This window comes from Leptodactylus fuscus, chromosome 1, assembly GCF_031893055.1.
Source record: "Leptodactylus fuscus isolate aLepFus1 chromosome 1, aLepFus1.hap2, whole genome shotgun sequence".
Lineage (NCBI taxonomy): Eukaryota > Metazoa > Chordata > Amphibia > Anura > Leptodactylidae > Leptodactylus > Leptodactylus fuscus.
This window is the reverse complement of record NC_134265.1, coordinates 282,382,453-282,407,471: the sequence shown is the minus strand read 5'-3', so window position 1 is coordinate 282,407,471 and position 25,019 is coordinate 282,382,453.

The following is a 25,019-nucleotide window of genomic DNA, read 5'->3' as shown; positions in this document are numbered from 1 at the left end:
AGACATGGCATGCAAGTGGTATACAAACAATGGCAAACAGTGCATGCAGCTGCAATACACAAAGAAATATTTGTAAATCATGAACCTGATTGCTTAGGAATGGTGGCCAAAGACTTAAATCTTGTACTGGAAAAACTCTTGACTTCCTTCAAAACTCAGGCTATCATGAGGTATTCAAGATTCATGTAAACTTGTATTCCCATCCCAAAAAAAGATTAGAGTTGTGTAGGCTGAAATCATCTTTGTTGGTAGTGAACTGTGGTGGATTTGAAAGGATACCTTCACTGTTAATAACACTGTGTACTTATATTGGATATTGTATATGTATAATTCTGTTTAAAAAAAAAAAATTACTATGATGATATAGCCTCTTATAGAATGGAACCAAGATTAGCAAGAAGAGCTTGTATTTTCTTCAGATAAATTAAGTTTTCTTGTTCATTGGTTTTGTTTGGTATTGTATTTCAGCCCTATACCCTTGGACAAGGTTAAATTGCAATACCAATAGAAACCATTAACCCCTTCCTTCTTTAGGCATTTATTTATTTTTGACCCCCCTTCCAAAGCCCATAGCTTTTTTATTTTTCCTCTCTCAGAACCATATGTGGTCTTAATGTTTGCAGAACAAATTTTTCATTTGTGCGATTTTCTTACGGGTTTCATTTTTACGACGTTCACTGAAGCTAAAATGACATGTTTTCTGTATTCTATGTTTTTGTACAATTCTGAGGATACCAAATTTATATGGTTGTATTTACATTTTAACCCCTTAACAAAAATCCAAAACTGGGCAAAAAAATAATTTTTCAAAAAGTTGCAAATTCCGACACTTGTAACTTTTTTTATACTTCCATGTACATAGATGCATAGGGCGTCTTTTTGTGGGACCAGGTGTACTTTTCAGTTATATCATTTTGGGAAATTGCTATTACATTGATCACTTTTTACAGAAATTTTTATCAGAGGCAAAAATGTGGAAGAAATAGCAGTTTGGTACAAAAGATTTTTTCCCCCACTACAGCATTTATCGTAGAGTAGCCTGCAATAGAAAATAATTAAAGATAGGCCTGGAAGCCTTCACAAGGCTCCCGGCTGTCATGGCAACCGAGGCGTCAGATGGGTTAATGCACACAATCAGTGCGGGCACCGATTGCAAGCATTAGCCCCGAGTGTCTGCTGTATAAAACAGAGACCCGACAGCTATGGTGGCCGCCAGATTCCCGAGTGGCCGCCATATTTAAACACCCAACTAGTACGACGGATGTTGGAAAGGGGTTTAAATCAATGAAGCTTTCTTTTTTCTTTTTATTTTCTTCTAATTTCACTCCTCTTCTTTAAACTAATATTATCTAGCTCCCTTATTGATTCTTAGATAATACATTGCATGATCTTCATCATTCATTTTCTTTTTTCCTATGGATGTTGAAAGTTTTACACCCCAGGTCTGACTTTCGCCTTGTGTAGATTAGGTCTTAAAAAGTGAAATCTAGCTAAGTCTCTAAAGATGAAAATCAAAGAGCTGACAATCTGAACTATACTTTATATTTCCCTGGTATGCATTAATTATATATATATATATATATATATATATATATATATATATATATGTATAATTTATTTTTTTTAATCAAAACTCTGAATTGAACATTTGAAATGGACTGTGAGTGAAAGAACCTCAAATGGGTAAAGGCATAGAAAAGCCATCAGAATGTTAATGCAAATATACAAAGTAACACACTTCAATAATGTCATATTATTAAGTGGGAACTGTAGGCTTCTTTCAACAATATTACTAGTCCTATTTATCCACAAGGTGTCAGTAAGCTAGCTGACATCATGCAGTATACGTCAGGTTGCAGATAACAATTTTGTACGACAGTTCTATCATTTACTACGCAGAGAACAATATTTAGAGAATTACAGAATAGCAAAATGAAATACAATGGTGAACAATTATAAAAACTTGTGGTTAGAAGGAGTGCTGCTGCCTATAATGTCATGTCTTACACATTCATGTCCTCTTATCCCAAATACAGGAATTAAAATAAATCTTTAAGACTAGGGTTTAGTGAACCTTTGTTTCAGGCTCAGGTGGCTCAGGTCCCAGATTTATTTTGGGTCAAATAAATTTGGTACAAACCACAACTTAAATTGGCTTACGATATAGTATATAACACTGCCAGGGCTTTTAAGAACCTATCTATCCAATTTATAACTCTCTAAGGCAAACCTAACTAAAGTTATGTGGCATGCATGTCTATGGAAAAACAGATAGCAAGCAGTGGATACAATGTCAGGCTTTAACTATATACTGCACGTCCACTCCCTTTTATGCATTTCAACATTTAAAATGCTGCAAGAATGACCCTTTTTTGGAGAAAGTTACTTGATAATGTATGCCAGGCACACATAGAGGTTATATTGCAAAAAGCAGTGGTTTTGTAGAAAAATTAGTCAGTTTGATGAATTGGAAGTACTATAGGCTAGTTGGTATTTGGGAAACAAATTTATGGCTGTAAGCCAAGTAGAAAAGTGATGGAGAATTGGCTTTTCTTAAAAAAAAAAAAAAAAAGCTCCTTTTATAGGAGCAGATGAGAAATAAAAATGGTTTTGGTGACCCCAAAAGTGTAGTATAGTGGAATGTGATGGACCAGGCCACATGACATGTCTGGCTGAGTGTTAGCAGCTGTAGTATGTAATATGATTGACAATATGGCATGGAATGATATGATGGATCAAGCCACAGGTCTTGTCTGGATGAGTGGTGACATTGGTGATAGGTATTTAGGAGTAGCATCAGCAGTACAGTTATTGGCACAGGATGGGAGACCTTGGCTCCAGTATTTGGAGGCATCAGCCGAAGATAAGTGAAAGTCTTCACAGATCCATGCCTGAGTCATTTTAACAAAAAATAGTTTTCCATTACATCCACCATGACGGCTACACAAGGAGGTTGACCTCTGACCCGCTGTAGGGACAGGAACTGAGAGACTCTGTTAAATACACCACTCCCACCACCATTCACCAGTGTTTCCTGTCCCTACACAGGGTCGGAATGAGAGGCTCTCCTCCATCTGGGGGAATAGGTAAGTATTACCACCGTCCGGCCCTCGGTCGTAGTCAAAGGCGCCTGCCTCCCTGGGCCATTAAGGACACGGGGGTATCGCTCTGGCCTGCCCCCGGGTGGAAAACTCCCCCCTTCCAGCGGTCTGTTATGGCTAATGCAGGGGGTAGAGTTGATGCCGGCTTCGGCCAGCACACAGGGGAGGAACGGCCAACCTAGGCGTACTGGCGTTCCAGTATGTGACATAGCCAGGCACAGTGGCGTGCGTCGCAGCTTCCGCTGAGGCGGCAGGATCAAGGAATTTCTGGCTACACAAGTGATGAATGCCGGGCGGTGAGTGAACTAGGCAACATTCCTGCAAGGTATGTGATGTATCACTGTATGTTCCAGCATGTTGCTCTCTGAGGCACAGCTGTTGATCACAGATCCCCTGGCTGTTCCAGCTCCCTTGGTGTTGTGAGTACTTGGAACAGCGGCTCTGTACCTGAGAATTTATTTATTTATTTTTCCTTTTTATGGGGCAGAGGGTAATTTGGGCTTCCAGTCTCCAATTGTGATCGGAGACGGAAGGTTCCCATAGGAGCAAGGGTGTATTAAAAACTCCAGAGAATGACCACTTTGAGGGAAGGAGTTGGCATTCCTGTTCTAGAAGCCCTATGCTCAGGAAGTACGGCGAAGGCCCTTAAGGGGGTAAGCCAACTTGGGAGGACTTAGGCCTTTCAGTATAAAGAAGTCCAGTCCTCCAGTTCTAGCCTTGCGCCCTGTCTAGATGACAGAAGGAAAAGTAGGTTTATTTCTCTTAAAAAGCTTAGCCAGGGAAAGAGGGGGTAAACTTCTATTGAGAGGCAAATTCCCAGGATGGCTAGTGTATAACAGAGTAAACCTTGGTAGCAGTTTGCTGATTATCCTGCTGGGGGGAAACGCCCAAGGTGAAAGGCTTATCTCAGGTGAAGCCTTGCTAGCTGGGATTCTGACAAAACGGTTTGCACAGGTGCAACATTGTCTGGCGTGGCCTCAGTTAAAATTTGGTCTGGTCTGATCACTACCTGCCACATCCTAAAAGATTGTCAGTGCTGGATGATATATACTAAGTGATATATAGCAGGCATAACACCATTGTTAATGGTAGATACTGATGATACCTTTGCCTTATGATATATGGATAATGCCAATGCTCATTGATGCATGGGTGTAGGTGTATATGTAGGTATAGTGTACACTGATATATGTATGTGTATATATATATATATGTGTGTGTATATAGATATGGCAGGCATAGCTCTTTGCGGTGTGGGTTAATCCCATTGTGGAGTCATATGTACCGATAGCATGCATAACACCATTGCTGGTTGATATGTGGTTCCTTTTGGAACAATATGTGCTGAAGGTGGTAGGCCAGGGTGTGCCATTTTGGAATGAGTTCTTACAGAGTCCCGGGACTGTGCTTGTTATATGCTCTTTGACATGTGAACAAAGGCAAAAATTAACTGGATGAATACAAGCCATTTACTAGGCCGCATGGCTAAAAGGTATTTACTAACCTGTATGGCCGCATGGCTAAAAGGCATTTACTAACCTGTATGGCCGCATGGCTAAAAGGCATTTACTAACCTGTATGGCCGCATGGCTAAAAGGCATTTACTAACCTGTATGGCCGCATGGCTAAAAGGCATTTACTAACCTGTATGGCCGGAGGGCTAAAAGGTATTTACTAACCTGTATGGCCGGAAGGCTAAAAGGTATTTACTAACCTGTATGGCCGGAGGGCTAAAAGGTATTTACTAACTTGTATGGCCGGAGGGCTAAAAGGTATTTACTAACCTGTATGGCCGGAGGGCTAAAAGGTATTTACTAACCTGTATGGCCGGAGGGCTAAAAGGTATTTACTAACCTGTATGGCCGGAGGGCTAAAAGGTATTTACTAACCTGTATGGCCGGAGGGCTAAAAGGTATTTACTAACCTGTATGGCCGGAGGGCTAAAAGGTATTTACTAACCTGTATGGCCGGCGGGCTAAAAGGTATTTACTAACCGGTATAGCTGCATACTAACTGGTATATAATGATGAATATGTAGATATATAGATACGTGCGCATGGCACATATGGCAACATAACTCCACTATTGAATATTATATAATGATAAAGAGATATATATATATATATATATATATATATATATATATATATATATATATATATATATATATATATATGTGTGTGTGCAGGGCACATATGGCATACATAACACCATTGTGGAATGGTATATAATGTGGGCTACAGATAGGTGTGTATATATAGCATGCATGACACCATTGTTGAATGGTATATAACGGATGCAATACACCAGTATTGAATGCTGTATATACGAAAAGATATAGCATGCTCAATACCATTTTTGAACGGTATATAATGATATAGCATGCATAACACCATTACTGAATGATATATAACTGTGTATGGGTATATAGCTTACATAACACCATTGTCGAATGGTATATAATGGATGCAATATGCCAGTATTAAATGTAATATATACGGAAAGTTAGAGCATGCTCAATACCATCTTTGAACGGTACATAATGATATGGCATGCATAACACCATTACTGAATGATATATAGTGTATGTATGTGTGTGTGTATATATATATATATATATATATATATATATATATATATATATATATATATATAATGTGTGTGTGTGTGTGTGTAGAGATATATGCATATATGTGTATGTGGCTTGCATAACACCATTGTTGAATGGTATATAATGGTTGCATTACACCAGTATGGAATGGTATATATGCATAGAGGTATAACATGCTTAACACCACTGCGGAGTGGTATATAATGATATAGCATACATAATGCCATTATTGAAGGGTATATTATGTGGTATATAGATAGGTGTAGCTAACATGCATAAACACCATTGGCGAATGGTATAAGGGATACAGTACATCAGTACTGAACAATATATACAGATAGAGATATAGCATGCTTAACACCATCATTGAATAGTATATGGTATGGAGATATATGCGGTGGTGTGTGTGTGTATGTATATATATATATATATATATATATATATATATATATATATTTACTTATGTATATGGCACGCATAACGCCATTGTGGAATGGTACACATTGATCGGTGTATATAGGACTGACGCCATTGTCGAATGGTCTATGCCTATTGCGCAAGGACATAATATTCGTTACAGGTTCCTGCTTATATCAGGGCAGATCTCTATTGATTGGAGAATAAAACCCCTTTCTGACAACAGTGCAAATGGCTACAGTCTTCTGCGGTTTTTAATAGATCCGTCTGTTCTGATAATAGTGTATGTTATTATACAGACGGCCTGTTCTGATAATAGTGTATGTAGGTTACACTTTATGCCTGTTCGGATGAAGGGGTATGTTCGTAGATTTTGGGGCAGGTCCGGATAATGGCCTATATTCATTCTGCCTGTTCTGCAGCAGGGTCAGTGTCCAGATCTTTTCTACGGAGAGAAGGTTCTCATTCTATCCTTCTTGGATTCTGAGCAAATGATTATATCTATGGATCCTTATCCTATCAGTCTCAAAAAGAAATTCCACTCCTGAGGACAAGGATGAAGGATTCAATGCCATTAGGTAAAGCCATGAACATTGAAGAGGATTCTTTAAGGCCGGTGCCAAAATTTTATGCCGGAGGCAGGGGAAGAGTTCCTCAGAGAACTACCTCCTTTTGCTCAAATCCCTCTTCTTCAAAAGAGAGGGAGTAGCAGGCCATGGACGTCAGAAGGGCAGTGGTCGCCTACCTGGAAACTACCTCCTCCTGGAGAAAGGATGTAAATTTATTAAATTAAATTTGTGGGTACCAAAATAAAGGTCATAAGGCTTCCAAAACCACCATTGCCGGGGGATTAATGTGCCAATCCTGCAGGCTTTCCTGTTAAGGAATCTACCAGAGCCAGGGAACATCAAAGCTCATTCAACTGGGGCAGCTTCCTCTTCTTGGAATGAGAGACGGGAGGCTTCCCGGGAGCAGATATGCAGGGCTCCCACTTGGGCTAGTTCGCGGACCTTTGCTAAACACTACAGGTTGGGTTCGGTAAGTGATTTAGCCTTTGGACGTAAGGTCCTTTCGGCGGTAATCCCACCCTAGGAGTTGTAATCTGGTATATCTCCTTGTGTAGCCGTCATGGTGGATGTAATGGAAAACTGGAGTTAGAACTTACCGGTAACTCTATTTCCATGTAATCCACCATGACGGCGTCTAATTACCCTCCCTAGTTAATATCTTTATGTAAGACAACATACTGTAGTTTATATTTCGCACCTTTCCTTTGTAATTTGGTAAACACTGGTGAATGGTGGTGGGAGTGGTGTATTTAACAGAGTCTCTCAGTTCCTGTCCCTACAGCGGGTCAGAGGTCAACCTCCTTGTGTAGCCGTCATGGTGGATTACATGGAAATAGTTACCGGTAAGTTCTAACTCCGGTTTTCTGTACACTACCACTGTGCATTTTCATTCTTCTAAAAGTGTCTCTTCTTATCCAGGCTCATTAACAGTAAAACAGGTATGTCAGCACTTCACCTCACATCCATAAAACAAGGAGGAGGAGTGGAAGCAATGCCTTGTCCTGGTGAAGAGGGTGGTAGGAAACAGTTCAAAGAGGAAGATCCAGAGAAGGGGGAGGCTTAGCACCAGTTCTTGTGTTTCTGGACTGTGGCCACTGCCATTAAAAACATTAACCCAGTGGCATGTGAAAAACATGTATTGTCTATATCCATATTTGCTGCTCCATGTGTTGATGGTGGCGTGCTCTATTTCCCCAGACTGACATAGTCAGGGAAAGGTCGTACAATGCATAAATCCTGCAGCCACTGTAGTGCCACCAAAATTAGAATTAGTATTGCTGTTGACACCCACATTCTTATTGTTGGTACTTGCGTGAGTGTTTCCTGTCCTGTTTATTTTGCAGTCATTTGTTATTGCACACTACATTGCATAATTACAATAGCAATTGGCAACAATTCTCATACTGTGTAAATGTTCTCTTGTTTTTTACAAAAAAACTATTCCATAAAAAATGCAGAAAACACTAAAAGGGTGCACAATATGCGCTGCGGTTACGCTGTGATTTGCAAAACCAATTACATCTACGGAAATGCCAGGGTTTTCCATATAGGTATAATGGAAGCAGAAAGTCATTCTGTGAAAAGCACTGCAGGAAAAAACGTAATGCATTGCCACTACAGTTTTTCCCACAGTGCTTTTTTTTTTTTTTTTTGCTGGGGGCATTAGCCTTAAACTAGACCTGGGTCAATCAGATTTTTTTTTTTTATGTATATTAGGTAACCAAAAAAAACACTTAGCAATGGTAATTGATTCACATTAACACAGGCTGTGAGACTGTTTATTGGGTGAGCACAAAAATACCCTTAAATAAGAGACTTTTTGAGATTAACATAGTCTGCATGACTATATTGGGTGAGCTACAAATAAAATGTTTAAAGAACGAGATATCTTTCAGATTAGTGCAGGTAGAATTATCATTTTGATGTTAGAACAGCTGTTTGTTTGTATGTATTTAATAATAATAATAATAATAATAATTTTATATATATAATATCACCATTAATTCCATGGTGCTTTACATTTGAGGGTTTACATACAATGCACAAAATATACAGGTAGATATAATACTAGCAATGACCGAATGGCACAGTGGGATAGAGGGCCCTGCCGCGAGGGCTTACAATCTATGGGGGAAGGGGGAGACAGTTCAGATGGCAGTGAGGTGATAGTGTTATAGGAGGTTGTAGGCCTTCCCGAATAGGTGAGTCTTCAGAGCCTTCTTGAATCCTGTGATTGTGGGGGTCGGTCTTATGTGTCGTGGTAAGGAGTTCCAGAGTATGGGGGATACAAAACTTTAAACTCTTGCCCAAAAAACCCTTAACAAAAGATGTTTCTCTAACAGGACTGTCAGTAAAAACTATGTTTAAACACTCTGTAAACAGATAAAACTGCTCTATTGTACAACAAACTTAGAGAAAATTAGATTACTGTCAATGAAAGGGATAACTGCCCTTTGTGGGCCTGTCTGTATTACTCCAGGATGCTACAATCAGGCTCACAACAGCACAGATATTCTCCTTTAGTTCTATCCATGATTTCTGTATCAAGCAGTGAGATGAATAACAGATCCATCCCTGCATCCACCATCTCTGAAATTCTTATGCTCAACCCCACAGCACTTCATATAACGTATATGACATCAGGTATCCACCTACCACTGATTTTTGGCAGAGATGCTATCAACTAATGTCAGGTGGTGCCAGGAATTCACAGTGACTCACAAGACACGTCTCTTCTATATTCTTCCTGCACAATACAAGTCGCTGCGACAACAATTATTAATATTCAGGTTGAAACCAGATTGTAATGAATCAGTTCACCTAATTCTAATTAAGACATTAGAAACAAAGTCCAATTCCAGTATAAAGCTATGGCCCCCATGCAGCAAAATGCATAAAAAAAAAAAATGCTTTGGAAAAAAGCGGAAACACAAAGTTTTTTTCTGCAATATTTTTCATTGCCTTATCGCAGTTTTTCCCTGCAGACTCTCTGCCTTTATTATACTTATTAAAACATTTTCGCAGGTATAATTGACATGCTGCAAATTTCAAAAACTCAGTGTTTTGAAAAACATAGCTTTTCCGATGCAGGTTTTTTTTGTTTTTTTTTTGTAACATGTGAATGGGTTAGCCAGAATCCAATTCACTTTGCAGGTATTGTAAAACACTGCATTTCCGCAATGTGCGGCTTCAGCCTAATGCTTTGTTGAACTTTGTCAGAGTTTTTAAAAAAATATATAGTACCATTTTTGTCCACATCTTAGTCCCATTAAGTGAATAGAGATGAGCTATTATATCGGGCATGACCTATGTTTAGAATGTTTTCCAGTTTCGAACAAACTATTTAAGCTTACATACTTTAGATTCTTATGAGTAATATTCTTTCCTTGTATACCTCTCCAGTTTGCTACATGATTGAGATTTTTTTTGTCTATCTTTTTATCCAACCTGTGCACTGAACCTTACAACACTGTAACAAAATAAAACAACTTTGTGAAATACATGAATAGTGTTTTTTTCACAGTTATATTAAATAAAGTGCTCAGTAGCGTATTCTTTCAATAGTTTTATTGAAAAACTGCAGATGTCTAGTATACAGAACACAGCATCTAATAAACCACTATGAGATGAATCAGTTCCTGGTCACTGCTAATGGACCTACTACAAAGAATATCTTTTTATACAGAAGCCTTTCCATTTACAACTAAAATTCTAACAGAAATAGAGAAAGAAATAAAAAATAACAAAAGTAAAGTCAATTGTAGACTATAGAGATGAGCGAACAGTGTTCTATCGAACACATGTTCGATCGGATATCAGGGTGTTCGCCATGATCGAATCGAACACCGCGTGGTAAAGTGCGCCAAAATTCGATTCCCCTCCCACCTTCCCTGGCGCCTTTTTTGCACCAATAACAGCGCAGGGGAGGTGGGACAGGAACTACGACACCGGGGGCATTGAAAAAAATTGGAAAAAGTCATTGGCTGCCGAAATCAGGTGACCTCCATTTTAGACGAATAGTGGATTTCAAATCCGGGTCATATGAGAATGTGAACTTTGTGACTATGAGACAGGGATAGCTGTACAGGCAGGGATAGCTAGGGATAACCTTTATTTAGGGGGGAATGTTATTAAAAATAACTTTTTGGGGCTCTATCGGGTGTGTAATTGTGATTTTTGTGAGATAAACTTTTTCCCATAGGGATGCATTGGCCAGCGCTGATTGGCCGAATTCCGTACTCTGGCCAATCAGTGCTGGCCAATGCATTCTATTAGCTTGATGAAGCAGAGTGTGCACAAGGGTTCAAGCGCACCCTCGGCTCTGATGTAGCAGAGCCGAGGCTGCACAAGGGTTCAAGCGCACCCTCGGCTCTGATGTAGGAGAGCCGAGGGTGCACTTGAACCCTTGTGCACCCTCAGCTCTGCTACATCAGAGCCGAGGGTGCGCTTGAACCCTTGTGCACACTCTGCTTCATCAAGCTAATAGAATGCATTGGCCAGCGCTGATTGGCCAATGTATTCTATTAGCCTGATGAAGTAGAGCTGAATGTGTGTGCTAAGCACACACATTCAGCTCTACTTCATCGGGCTAATAGAATGCATTGGCCAGCGCTGATTGGCCAGAGTACGGAACTCGACCAATCAGCGCTGGCTCTGCTGGAGGAGGCGGAGTCTAAGGTCGGACCTGAATGGAGACTGGTGTGGAGCGATCTTAGACTCCGCCTCCTCCAGCAGAGCCAGCGCTGATTGGCCGAATTCCGTACTCTGGCCAATCAGCACTGGCTAATGCATTGTATTGGCGTGATGAAGCAGTGCTGAATGTGTGTGCTTAGCCAATACACGCCAATACAATGCATTAGCCAGTGCTGATTGGCCAGAGTACGGAATTCGGCCAATCAGCGCTGGCCAATGCATTCTATTAGCGTGAACTGAGTTTGCACAGGGGTTCTAGTGCACCCTCGGCTCTGCTACATCAGATTGCTACATCTGATGTAGCAGTGCCGAGTGTGCATCAGATGTGTAGTTGAGCAAAACTGACTCAGCACTGCTAAGTCTCTGCATTCGCATAGGAATGCATTGGCCAGCCTTCGGCCAATCAGCGCTGGCTCTGCCGGAGGAGGCGGAGTCTAAGGTCGGACCTGAATGGAGACTGGTGTGGAGCGATCTTAGACTCCGCCTCCTCCATCAGAGCCAGCGCTGATTGGTCGAGTTCCGTACTCTGGCCAATCAGCACTGGCCAATGCATTTCTATGGGGAAAAGTTAGCTTGCGAAAATCGCAAACTGACAGGGATTTCCATGAAATAAAGTGACTTTTATGCCCCCAGACATGCTTCCCCTGCTGTCCCAGTGTCATTCCAGGGTGTTGGTATCATTTCCTGGGGTGTCATAGTGGACTTGGTGACCCTCCAGACACGAATTTGGGTTTCCCCCTTAACGAGTTTATGTTCCCCATAGACTATAATGGGGTTCGAAACCCATTCGAACACTCGAACAGTGAGCGGCTGTTCGAATCGAATTTCGAACCTCGAACATTTTAGTGTTCGCTCATCTCTAGTAGACTATAAGTTCTTGTGGGCAGGGTCTTCTCCCTACTATTCAGCTACCTATTTAATTCATGCTTATTAGGTGTATTTGTTTTTTGTCTGATATACTTGAATTATTTTCTAAGTATAAGTATCCAAAGGCCACAATAATGCAAAATATAATGGAAGAGAACAAGCAAGAATAACCACCAATACAATAAAGCTGTAAAAAGATTTTAATGAGTTGTCTGGGTCGCCACTAAGGAAGGTAAGAAGATGAGTTTGCACAGTCATTTCCTGAGTGTTGAGAGCTACCAGGACGTAGAGACCATGAGAAGAAACAGAAAGAACTGTAATGCTGAGTTCACATGGAGTTTTTTGCACTGCATTTTGACGCAGAATCCGCCTCCAAAAAACACCCCCCGTGCAAGCCGCGACTGGATGCTGGTGGAGTACACTGGCATCCAGTCACGGCATTCTGCTCCAGATTAGGCCCAAATGAATGGACCTAGTTGGGAAGGAGTCTCGCGCCCATACACCGCGGAATCCGCGCCAAGATTGAGCAGCTCGCTTTTTTTTCTACAAGCGGGACAAAAATGCTAGTGGAAGAAGTGAACGGCTCCCATTGACGTCAATGGGAGGTGTTTTTTGGAGACTGATTCTGAAGTGGATTCCGTGTCAAAATCCAGTCCAAAAAACCCAGTTTGAACTGGCCGTTCCAGCACAGAAAGGGTGAGAATTATTGTTTTTATTTTGTTTCTTGTTGTACACCCCTTTAATAGTTTTTATTTTACAGAATTAATGCCTGTGTATGATAAATATTTTATGCAATGCCTAGCCATGAACAATTAATTTAAGACTTTCATGCTAAAGACAATGAAGACTCTTGATGCGAACTTGTTTGTTTTGACCATAATATCAAACCTAAGCCTCTTGTTTATCATTTTTGCAGGATGCAGCTTTGTCATTTTCCAGGGCAATAATAATGTGTCTTGTTTTTTGACATGTTGAAAATAAAATTTTGACAAAAATATGGGACAGAATGAAGAATAACAGCAAGAGTAAAGAGTCCAAAGAGTACATGGGTAAAAAATATGTTCATTCTAAAAGGAAAATTCGAAAATCATACAATAAAACTACAGAAAAGACTTGATAAGTTTTACACAATATATGCCTAATGAAATGTAGGAGGAATATTTTGGGGATTGCTTGCACATAAAGAACTCTTTCAAGATTTTATTGACTATGTGGAGTAGATTGGCAAGGGACTTTTGCAATGCCTATTTGTCGGCCGATGGCATGCTTTATGAATAAACAGTGATCTGCTGCTGATCAATAATACTATACTGTAACTATTATCTCTCCCCCTTTTGCAATGCATTGGACAGTATACATGCAATGCTTTCCTTTTAGCTGTTATACTGAAATGGTCCTCCAAATTGACCATAGTACATATGCTGAAACCAGGCCTAGGGTGCAAGAGTTACAGACCTAGGGTGCAAAAATTTGGTAATGGGTCCACAGATTTTCTACAACCTCTGCTACTCCTTTTAAGCCCATATAGGAGATTTCTGGATACAGAAATGATACCATGCAGAAATGACACCACATATACTAGGAAGAAGGAAAATGTTATGGTTAAGGATGCAGGTATTAAGACTATTCTTCATACATGGAAAGACCCACCCTTCTCTTTAAAAAAAAAAAAAAAAAACCTCTCATTTGTGGGTAAAGGACGCCAGTCAGAAGGCAAACATGTGGAGAAATTCTTTAAATATTGCGAGAGTTTCAATAACATGTTGTCTTTGTGAGTAAAGTAATGACTATACTATATGGCTACTTCCAAATGACCTCCTACTGGTGGATGATCTTCCAATACTTTTAAGCTCAAGATCGCCCTATCAAAGTTGCCAAGGCTTCACTATTTTTGTCGAATGACTATGTCGACGAGAGCACACAAAGGAATACGTATATATAATTAATCAATGGGCTTCTATAGTTAATGGTTCCCCCTGTAGCCTACTAACTTTTTAGTTTCCCCACTTCAGTTCAAGTGTGGACAGAACTCCCTACATATGTATACCTGTACACAGGGATGTAAGCACAACTTTCCAGAGGAGGATCACCGTGGGGATCTATGGAGCTCTGCACACAGTATATTGTTCCTGAAGTATCTGTAGACATTATAATGCCCTCTGAGTGCCTCAGTCCAGCCCCCATGCCATATTATGTCTACAGCTCCCATGCAGTGTAATGCCCCTACACAACATGGGGCCCAAAATACAATTTGAAACTATTCTCTTAGTACTTGCTGCTTTTAAGGCTTTTCCATTTCTTCTTTGCTCTGGTTTACAAATTATTATACAAATTATAGTTTTCTCTAATTTTCATAAAATTTATCAAAAATGACAGTATAAGGTTCAACTCTTCAACCATTAGAAAATAAATCAAATTTATTGGACATACCTCCCAATGATAATATATTATATTTAATTATTTTGAGAAATGAGAAGATTTTATCATTCTAAAGCACCTTAACAGGTCAGGTTACATGTTAACATAAAATTCCTTCTTTGATATCACCTTCATAATTCTTGCACCAATTGAACTTGTGAGATTTTTGATAGTTTCTGCTTGAATTTTATGATAGGATATCAGAATAGCCACAGACCTGATGTTTTGATGTCAACTGCCTCCCACCCTCAAAGATCTTTTGCTTGAAGATACCCAAAAGGTTCTGAATAGGGTTGAAGTATGTCTCCATGTCCAAACATATCACATATAGAATCCATGCTAGAAGTGGCCAAACAGGGTACTAAAGCCTCCATTTAATTGTATTCCCCATTAAGCAGATTTGTTCACACTAGTATTGTAATCACTAATATACTGTATATCTTCATTGTATTTAAACATAGAAGGTTTCATTTAAATCCACAAACTCCTTAGTGCAATATTTTTGGTCAATGAGTATATTATCAATAGTTAGGGATCCTTTATACACATCTTACTTGGGGTACCATATGAATATTTGAAGGGCATTTATGGTAATCTCAGTATAGTTCAGAAATCATAAAGAAATATTAGAATATTCATTTTTTAATGCAGAGAAAAAAGTTAGACAAGGATATTAACTGAGTTTTTGAAGTTTTGTATTTTTAACATGATTTTGGACCAGACTGTAAAAAGTCCAAAGGTGTTTAGTGTCTGTATATAATTTTGAACCCTCTAGCAAAACAGATCCTTATTGAATTGATACAAATACATCCTGTCAAATACTTCCATAGCAATAAATGAGATCTGCCAAAGGATCTGTTCATTTATGTTCAAAACACATGGCAAATTAACATGCAGGCATATGCAATGCCTTAAGCGATGGTAAAGAGTTAACATACTGCAGCACGCACCTAGCAATCTGACCTCCAGTGTACACACCACACATATGGAAATCACTGCTGGAGACATATGTGTCTCATTGCTAAACAAGAGGACATGCTTTATAACCATGAGTGTGATTGTTATATGCACAGATGTGGAGGTCCTTAGACTCTTCAATGAATATTAGAGATGAGCGAACACTAAAATGTTCGAGGTTCGAAATTCGATTCGAACAGCCGCTCACTGTTCGAGTGTTCGAATGGGTTTCGAACCCCATTATAGTCTATGGGGAACATAAACTCGTTAAGGGGGAAACCCAAATTCGTGTCTGGAGGGTCACCAAGTCCACTATGACACCCCAGGAAATGATACCAACACCCTGGAATGACACTGGGACAGCAGGGGAAGCATGTCTGGGGGCATAAAAGTCACTTTATTTAATGGAAATCCCTGTCAGTTTGCGATTTTCGCAAGCTAACTTTTCCCCATAGAAATGCATTGGCCAGTGCTGATTGGCCAGAGTACGGAACTCGACCAATCAGCGCTGGCTCTGCTGGAGGAGGCGGAGTCTAAGATCGCTCCACACCAGTCTCCATTCAGGTCCGACCTTAGACTCCGCCTCCTCCGGCAGAGCCAGCGCTGATTGGCCGAAGGCTGGCCAATGCATTCCTATGCGAATGCAGAGACTTAGCAGTGCTGAGTCAGTTTTGCTCAACTACACATCTGATGCACACTCGGCACTGCTACATCAGATGTAGCATTCTGATGTAGCAGAGCCGAGGGTGCACTAGAACCCCTGTGCAAACTCAGTTCACGCTAATAGAATGCATTGGCCAGCGCTGATTGGCCAATGCATTCTATTAGCCCGATGAAGTAGAGCTGAATGTGTGTGCTAAGCACACTCATTCAGCACTGCTTCATCACGCCAATACAATGCATTAGCCAGTGCTGATTGGCCAGAGTACGGAACTCGACCAATCAGCGCTGGCTCTGCTGGAGGAGGCGGAGTCTAAGATCGCTCCACACCAGTCTCCATTCAGGTCCGACCTTAGACTCCGCCTCCTCCAGCAGAGCCAGCGCTGATTGGCCGAATTCCGTACTCTGGCCAATCAGCGCTGGCCAATGCATTCTATTAGCCCGATGAAGTAGAGCTGAATGTGTGTGCTAAGCACACACACATTCAGCACTGCTTCATCACGCCAATACAATGCATTAGCCAGTGCTGATTGGCCAGAGTACGGAACTCGACCAATCAGCGCTGGCTCTGCTGGAGGAGGCGGAGTCTAAGATCGCTCCACACCAGTCTCCATTCAGGTCCGACCTTAGACTCCGCCTCCTCCAGCAGAGCCAGCGCTGATTGGCCGAATTCCGTACTCTGGCCAATCAGCGCTGGCCAATGCATTCTATTAGCCCGATGAAGTAGAGCTGAATGTGTGTGCTAAGCACACAAATTCAGCACTGCTTCATCACGCCAATACAATGCATTAGCCAGTGCTGATTGGCCAGAGTACGGAATTCGGCCAATCAGCGCTGGCCAATGCATTCTATTAGCCCGATGAAGTAGAGCTGAATGTGTGTGCTAAGCACACACACATTCAGCACTGCTTCATCACGCCAATACAATGCATTAGCCAGTGCTGATTGGCCAGAGTACGGAACTCGACCAATCAGCGCTGGCTCTGCTGGAGGAGGCGGAGTCTAAGATCGCTCCACACCAGTCTCCATTCAGGTCCGACCTTAGACTCCGCCTCCTCCAGCAGAGCCAGCGCTGATTGGCCGAATTCCGTACTCTGGCCAATCAGCACTGGCTAATGCATTGTATTGGCGTGATGAAGCAGTGCTGAATGTGTGTGCTTAGCACACACATTCAGCTCTACTTCATCGGGCTAATAGAATGCATTGGCCAATCAGCGCTGGCCAATGCATTCTATTAGCGTGAACTGAGTTTGCACAGGGGTTCTAGTGCACCCTCGGCTCTGCTACATCAGATTGCTACATCTGATGTAGCAGTGCCGAGTGTGCATCAGATGTGTAGTTGAGCAAAACTGACTCAGCAATGCTAAGTCTCTGCATTCGCATAGGAATGCATTGGCCAGCCTTCGGCCAATCAGCGCTGGCTGTGCCGGAGGAGGCGGAGTCTAAGGTCGGACCTGAATGGAGACTGGTGTGGAGCGATCTTAGACTCCGCCTCCTCCAGCAGAGCCAGCGCTGATTGGTCGAGTTCCGTACTCTGGCCAATCAGCGCTGGCCAATGCATTCTATTAGCCCGATGAAGTAGAGCTGAATGTGTGTGCTTAGCACACACATTCAGCTCTACTTCATCAGGCTAATAGAATACATTGGCCAATCAGCGCTGGCCAATGCATTCTATTAGCTTGATGAAGCAGAGTGAGGGTTCAAGTGCACCCTCGGCTCTCCTACATCAGAGCCGAGGGTGCGCTTGAACCCTTGTGCAGCCTCGGCTCTGCTACATCAGAGCCGAGGGTGCGCTTGAACCCTTGTGCACACTCTGCTTCATCAAGCTAATAGAATGCATTGGCCAGCACTGATTGGCCAGAGTACGGAATTCGGCCAATCAGCGCTGGCCAATGCATCCCTATGGGAAAAAGTTTATCTCACAAAAATCACAATTACACACCCGATAGAGCCCCAAAAAGTTATTTTTAATAACATTCCCCCCTAAATAAAGGTTCTCCCTAGCTATCCCTGCCTGTACAGCTATCCCTGTCTCATAGTCACAAAGTTCACATTCTCATATGACCCGGATTTGAAATCCACTATTCGTCTAAAATGGAGGTCACCTGATTTCGGCAGCCAATGACTTTTTCCAATTTTTTTCAATGCCCCCGGTGTCGTAGTTCCTGTCCCACCTCCCCTGCGCTGTTATTGGTGCAAAAAAGGCGCCAGGGAAGGTGGGAGGGCAATCGAATTTTGGCGCACTTTACCACGCGGTGTTCGATTCGATTCGAACATGGCGAACACCCTGATATCCGATCGAACATGTGTTCGATAGAACACTGTTCGCTCATCTCTAATGAATATATCTTGTATTCCCACTCTCTGATCCCAAACATCTTCATGCCACTGAAAAGGAGTGGACATTACTACCATTTAATAAAATATAGTCTGCAACAGAACAAAACTAATAAATAAAATGGACATGTTCCAAGTATGCAACTTATAAAAAGTAAAAAGTTAATTACTTCAAATTATAACGTACAGATACAGTTAGAAAAATAAGTTGTGCCATAGAGAACACCATATTCCTGAAGAATCATTGTGAATACTTAACTAATGGAATAGGAAAAGGAAAAGAATGGACACACTTTAACATTTTAATAAGAGTAGCTGAAATTTGAAAATTGAAAGCAATAGGGGAAAAAAGCCTCCCATTGATTTCAATGGGGAGCGCACGTATGCCGGCTCCCATTCAAGTCAATGGGAGCTGCTTTTTACGCACTCGTTCTGAACGTGTTTTTACGATCAGAATGAGCACAGTGTTACATCGTGTGAAGGCTCCCTTATTTGGGTGGGGATTTTGTTGCCTCTTTGAGCAGCAGTTTGCCAAAACCCAAATCCTCAGAGGTCATTATGTCCAATCTTTGTAGTAAGAGATGATCATGTTACTGCTTTGCATATCTGGTCCAACAGTACTCTGCCAAACTTTTCCTGTGCTGCTGAAGTGACTTGAGTAGGGTATGCCTTTAAAAGATTCTGGTGAGGGCTATTCTGAGATGTCATAGCAGATCCTAATGGTGCCCTTGATCTAAATTGCTAATTTTGATTTACTGTTTTTGCAGCTCTTGGAACGGCCATGAAACTGAACAAATAAGGATTCTGATTTTCTGAAACTTGTAGGTAAGACAGGGCAGCTCTTCTTACATATACTGTATGTCAGGATAAGGCCACAACACAGGTAAAGTTATTTCCTGATTCATGTTAGCAGTAGAAGAAACTTTTGGAATAATTTCTGACAATGTTCTCATGGTCACACAGTTATCCCGGATTTGCAGAGAGGGCTTGTAAATCACTAATCCTTCGGGCAACTAAAAAGAAGGTTTTAAATTATATATGTTTCAAGCTAGCTTGAAAAATGGGTTCAAATGTGGGACCCATTAAGACTTTCAGGACCAGTAGTAAGTCCTGGCTGGAACTAACTTATGTACTACTGGATTTATATTTCTGATTGCCTTAATGAATCTCCTGACAAGAGAATGGCCTGAATAAAATGATGTAGTTGTGCATTGATGGCTGTGAAATGGACCTTCAGTGTGTTATATTTTAGGACTTTATTAAGGCCATCTTTAAGAAATTGGAGGATAGATGAAATGATGTCTGGAGCACCAAGATTTATAGATGTTCCATATACTATTATATACTGAAACAGTAAAGGGCATTTGTGCAGACATCAGTGTTGTTGTTACAGCATCTGAAAGGCCAGAGTTCTTCAAGGCTTCCCTGTCAGTTTCCAGCCATCAATTGTAGACTGTGAACTTGAAGATGGAAGAGCCTGTTCTGTAGAAGTAAGTTTTCTCAGACTGGAAATCTCCAGAATTTACCTTTTGAAAAATATAATGAGAGAGAAAACCATGCCCAACGGGGCCAATAAGGCATTACTGCAATCGCCTCTGCTTTCTCGGCCAGGATTTTTCTCAGAATCCTCAGGATGAGAGAGATTGGAGGAAAATCATAAATCAGATGGCTGAACCAGCTTATTGACAGACCATCTGTCACTGTCGATGTCTGTACCCTCCTTGTTTAATTTGGTATCTTGGATTTCTTTTAAATCTTTAGACAGTTTTGTTTTTTTAAAAAAAAAAAAAAAAAAAAACAGGTTAACTTATAGATGATCAAAGAATGACTATAATCACACCACAACATAATAAAATAATATGTGTTTAATAAGTGAAAATAGATAATACTTAGTTATGGTTACAAATGATGTAATAGCTCACTGGATAGGGATCCCCTTTGTATATCAGACACTGATATACACCCATCATTCGATGACTTCCAAAAAACGCTATGGAAAAAAAAACGTGGCAGAAACACATTGTGGTTTTTTATGCAGTGTTTTTCAAAGAGTGTCCACAAAGTTTTCATTTGTGGAATTTCTGGACTTATCACACCTATAAGTATAGGTAGGTATCAATGACTTTTCCATTTTTTTCTGAATTTTTTTCTGCAATGTATGAATGGGATTAGCCAGTACCCCATCCACTTTGCTGGTAATGTAACATGCAGAGTTTTCCCCAGTGGCCTTGCTGTTGTACTCACAGTCTGCGTCTGTAGATCCTGCTTCTTTGGCAAATGGTGTGTAGACATTGACAGATCGGAGAGGTTTAAATCACCTCTGAGATCTTGCAGTAATTCCCACCTGTGTATGCACCATACTGATTACTCTTTCCTTTTCCAGCAGGCTGCGCATGCGCATTCTGGCTTCAGGACCGCTACAGTGAGATACTCCATCCCTGAACTCCCTTCAGGCTCAGGATATTAATATTTCTCAGAGGCGACTGTAATGATAGTCTTCCTGGGATTTCTTTACCATCTTTACCCTTTCTTTATTTGAGGTAAAAAGTCTTTCAATAAGTAAACTATTTTTCTCTGAAGGACTAGAAAATCTTCTAGTGTACAAAGCTTCCGGAGGGTAAGAACAAACTTCCTTTCTTATATTAACCCCTTCCCGCCGATGGCATTTTTTGATTTTCGTTTTTCGTTTTTGACTCCCCTCCTTCTAAACCCCATAACTTTTTTATTTCTCCGCTCCCAGAGTCATATGAGGTCTTAATTTTTGCGGGACAAACTTTTCTTCATGATGCCACCGTTAATTATTCTATATAATGTACTGGGAAGCAGGAAAAAAATTCAGAATGGGGTGGATTTGAAGAAAAAATGCATTTCTACGACTTTCTTACGGGCTTTGGTTTTACGGCGTTCACTGTGCAGCCAAAATGACATGTCCCCTATATTCTGTGTTTCGGTACGGTTCCAGGGATACCAAATTTATATGGTTTTATTTAATTTGACCCCTTAAAAAAAATCCAAAACTGTGTTAAAAATTTTTTTTTCTAAAAGTCGCCATATTCCGACGGCCGTAACTTTTTCATACGTAAGTGTACAGGGATGTATAGGGCGTCTTTTCTTTTTTTGCGGGGCCGGGTGTACTTTTTAGTTCTACCATTTTTGGGAAATGTTATTGCTTTGATCACTTTTTATTAAAATTTTTATCAGTATCAAAACCGTGAAAAAATGGCGGTTTGGCACTTTTACTATTTTTCCCGCTATGGCGTTTACCGAACAGGAAAAATATTTTTATAGATTTGTAGAGCGGGCGATTTCAGACACGGGGATACCTAACATGTATATGTTTCACAGTTTTTAACTACTTTTATATGTGTTCTAGGGAAAGGGGGGTGATTTGAACTTTTAATACTTTTTATATTTTTTTATATTTTTTTTACTATTTTTTTAATTTTTTTTTTTTGCATTTATTAGACCCCCTAGGGGTGTTGAACCCCAGGGGGTCTGATCACTAATGCAATGCATTACAATGCTAATGCATTGCAATGCATTGCAAAAAATCATCCTCTCTTTTGCTGGCTGCATAGACCAGCCTGCAAAAGAGACAATTTGCAGACAAGCCTGGGAGCCTTGTACAGGCTCCCAGCTGTCATGGCAACATGACGTCGGGCCTGGAGCATGCTCCAGGAGCCAGCGATCCCGGGCAAAATCGGTCCGGGGACCGATCGGAGGCATTAGAGCCGGTTGTCAACTGCTTAAAGCAGTAGACACCCGGCAGCTATGGCGGCCATCCGACTTCCGGGCGGTCGCCATAGTTACAGACCCGACATGCGCCATACTATTACGGTGCATGTCGTGAAGGGGTTAAAAAGAAGTTAGAAAAAAATACAAAAAAGGAAAAAGAAAGGTATAATGTATATATTTATAATGTTATAAAAATCCTGTAATAAAAATAAAAAATTAAAGTATCTAAAAAAATGAACAAACAAAAATAAAACTTAATATAAACCCACTAGTGGTTTAACCTGTACTTTGTGTCTACAGAGAATTCCAAATAGAAGTGCTCAGTGGGTCAGTAGGCCTCTTATAAGCAGGTCCTGATCGATTGATTGATTGATTAATTTGTTAACCTGTTTCTTCTAATTGTACCTAGGAGGATAATATCCCAATGATGTACCGCCAACAGATGAACAGGATATCATCAAATATCGTCATGATGTATTTAATGCAGATTTCCAGATGTGAGCTTAGTAATAATATGTAAGGGTTCGTTCACATCTGCGCCCGGTCTCCGTTCTGCAGGTTTCCGTTTCCTGCACAAAACAGAGGCAGGAGATGGAAACCTGCAGGACTCTTTCACACTCATTCATTTGAAAGGGTTTGAAAGATGTCCAGCCGTGAGCGGCGGTGAGCGTTTTATGCTCTCCGCCGCAAAACCATTTTTTAAGAATCGGACACAGAGTTGGACATGCAGTACTCTGTGTCCAATTTAAAAAAAACGGTTTTGCGGCGGAGAGCATAAAACTCACCGCCGGACCCGATCTGATAGCTTTCCGTCTTCTGCATGCAGAAGATGGAAAGCTGAGAACGGAGACCCGAACGCTAGTGTGAACCTAGCGTCAGCCAGTACAGTACCTACAACAGGACTAGGCTATGTGACTGCCGTTTAGCTACAGTGCCTACTGAGAGTAAGAGGAAGTCAGAAACTCAACTCCTGCATTATAATAGGGTAAGGTTTCTGTTCTTCCTCCCTGCAGCTCCGCCTCTTCAGATCTGAAAATTAATGGAAGTCTGCTCTACCCAGACCAACTGGACACAAATGAATGGTATTCCAATTACAGTATATAAGAAGAACAAATATACCCATTACAGATCTATAGCATATGATTTACCACCATCAGTCAAAAATTATGAATGGGAGTGTTGATATACCCAAGAGTACTTGAGTAAAATTTTGATAATAAATCTATAAATCAACAAACAATATGATCCTGATTAGCCAAAAGTTACAAAATATCAAAAACATCACATTCATAGTGGACAGAGGTGTCATCAAAGGGAAAGAGCACTTCGAAGGTGACAGCAATCCAATATAAGTACAATACGAAGATGGACAACATACATAAAAAATAAAGAAATAAGTAAATAACGCCCTTATAAATACTGGTATTCAATAAAGTGCATAATGCACCTCAAAGAAATAGAACAGTAAACATAGAAAACTAGTGGCATTGAATTACCAAATGTCAAACACATAAATGGACAAATGCAAAATGACATTCACCCCTTCCACTGTTAGGAGTATTTAGGTTCATTACTTTCTATTTTTCTTACCTGGGGAGTTTTTGGCTGCGCAGTGTCTGGGGTGGCATCCTGGCGCTGCGGGGTTGTCCTGTCGTGGGTATTGGTGCACACCTTCTGACTTGCATGTGCGCACTGCTGGTAGGCAGCTTTATCTCCTGGTGGATTAGTCTGTCCTCCCATTTGCACCTGGGAGGAGTGGTCTCTACTCTGTATTTAAACCCATGCCTCCCATGGTTCTGTGCTGAGTGTCGCTTTTACAGAGCTAGGCCTTAGCAGGAGGAGTAGGTGGTTATCATGGATAGAGGAAGTTCCGTGGTTGGTTTTTGGGAGGTTTGGGTGAACGAGTTGGTTTGTGTGTTTTCCCTTCTGTGTTCACCAATCCTCCCTCTGTGTATAATTGACTGTGTGAGTGAATTGCCTTATCCTTTGATTTCTACTCAGTTTCCCTGTGTTTGTTTCCTAGTGTATGGTTCCTTCCCATATTGGTTTGGGGGAATCCTTTCCCACATTTTTCCTGTGTGCTGCTTGTGTTGTTAGTCAGCGCACACCCTTGTCAGTCCCTGTCAGTAGCAGCTTCACTTGTTCATTAGGGGTGACCCCCTTTAGTCTCCAGTCCCTAGAGATCTTATAGGGCATTCCTTCTCCCACTTCCCTCTAGGCCTACGGAATCAGTGAGAGAGGAGCTGTCGGGGTCAGGCTTAGCCTGAGAACAGCCGACCCACACCCGTGAGGCAGGGACCGGGATAGCTAGTGGGAGTAGTGTAGGGCGAGGTTTCCTACTGCTATTCCTTAGCCCCGTTGCAGCTACCTGGACTGACATAACATCCACCACATCAGTTTTTCATTTAATCTTCCTCACCTTCAAAATAATGTAACTTTTATATTTTTCCATTTACACATGTATAGTAGATTGTTTTCTGTGGAACAAATTGTTCTAACTATTGCCACCATTTAATATTATCTTTATTCTGTGGATAGGCACGGTCAAAGGTTTATCAATTTTTATCGTTTTTGTTATGTTTTAATGGCTTTAAAAATGGAAAACTTTTTTCAAAATAACGCGTTATAGAGCTGGGAAAGGGTAACTTTGTTGTG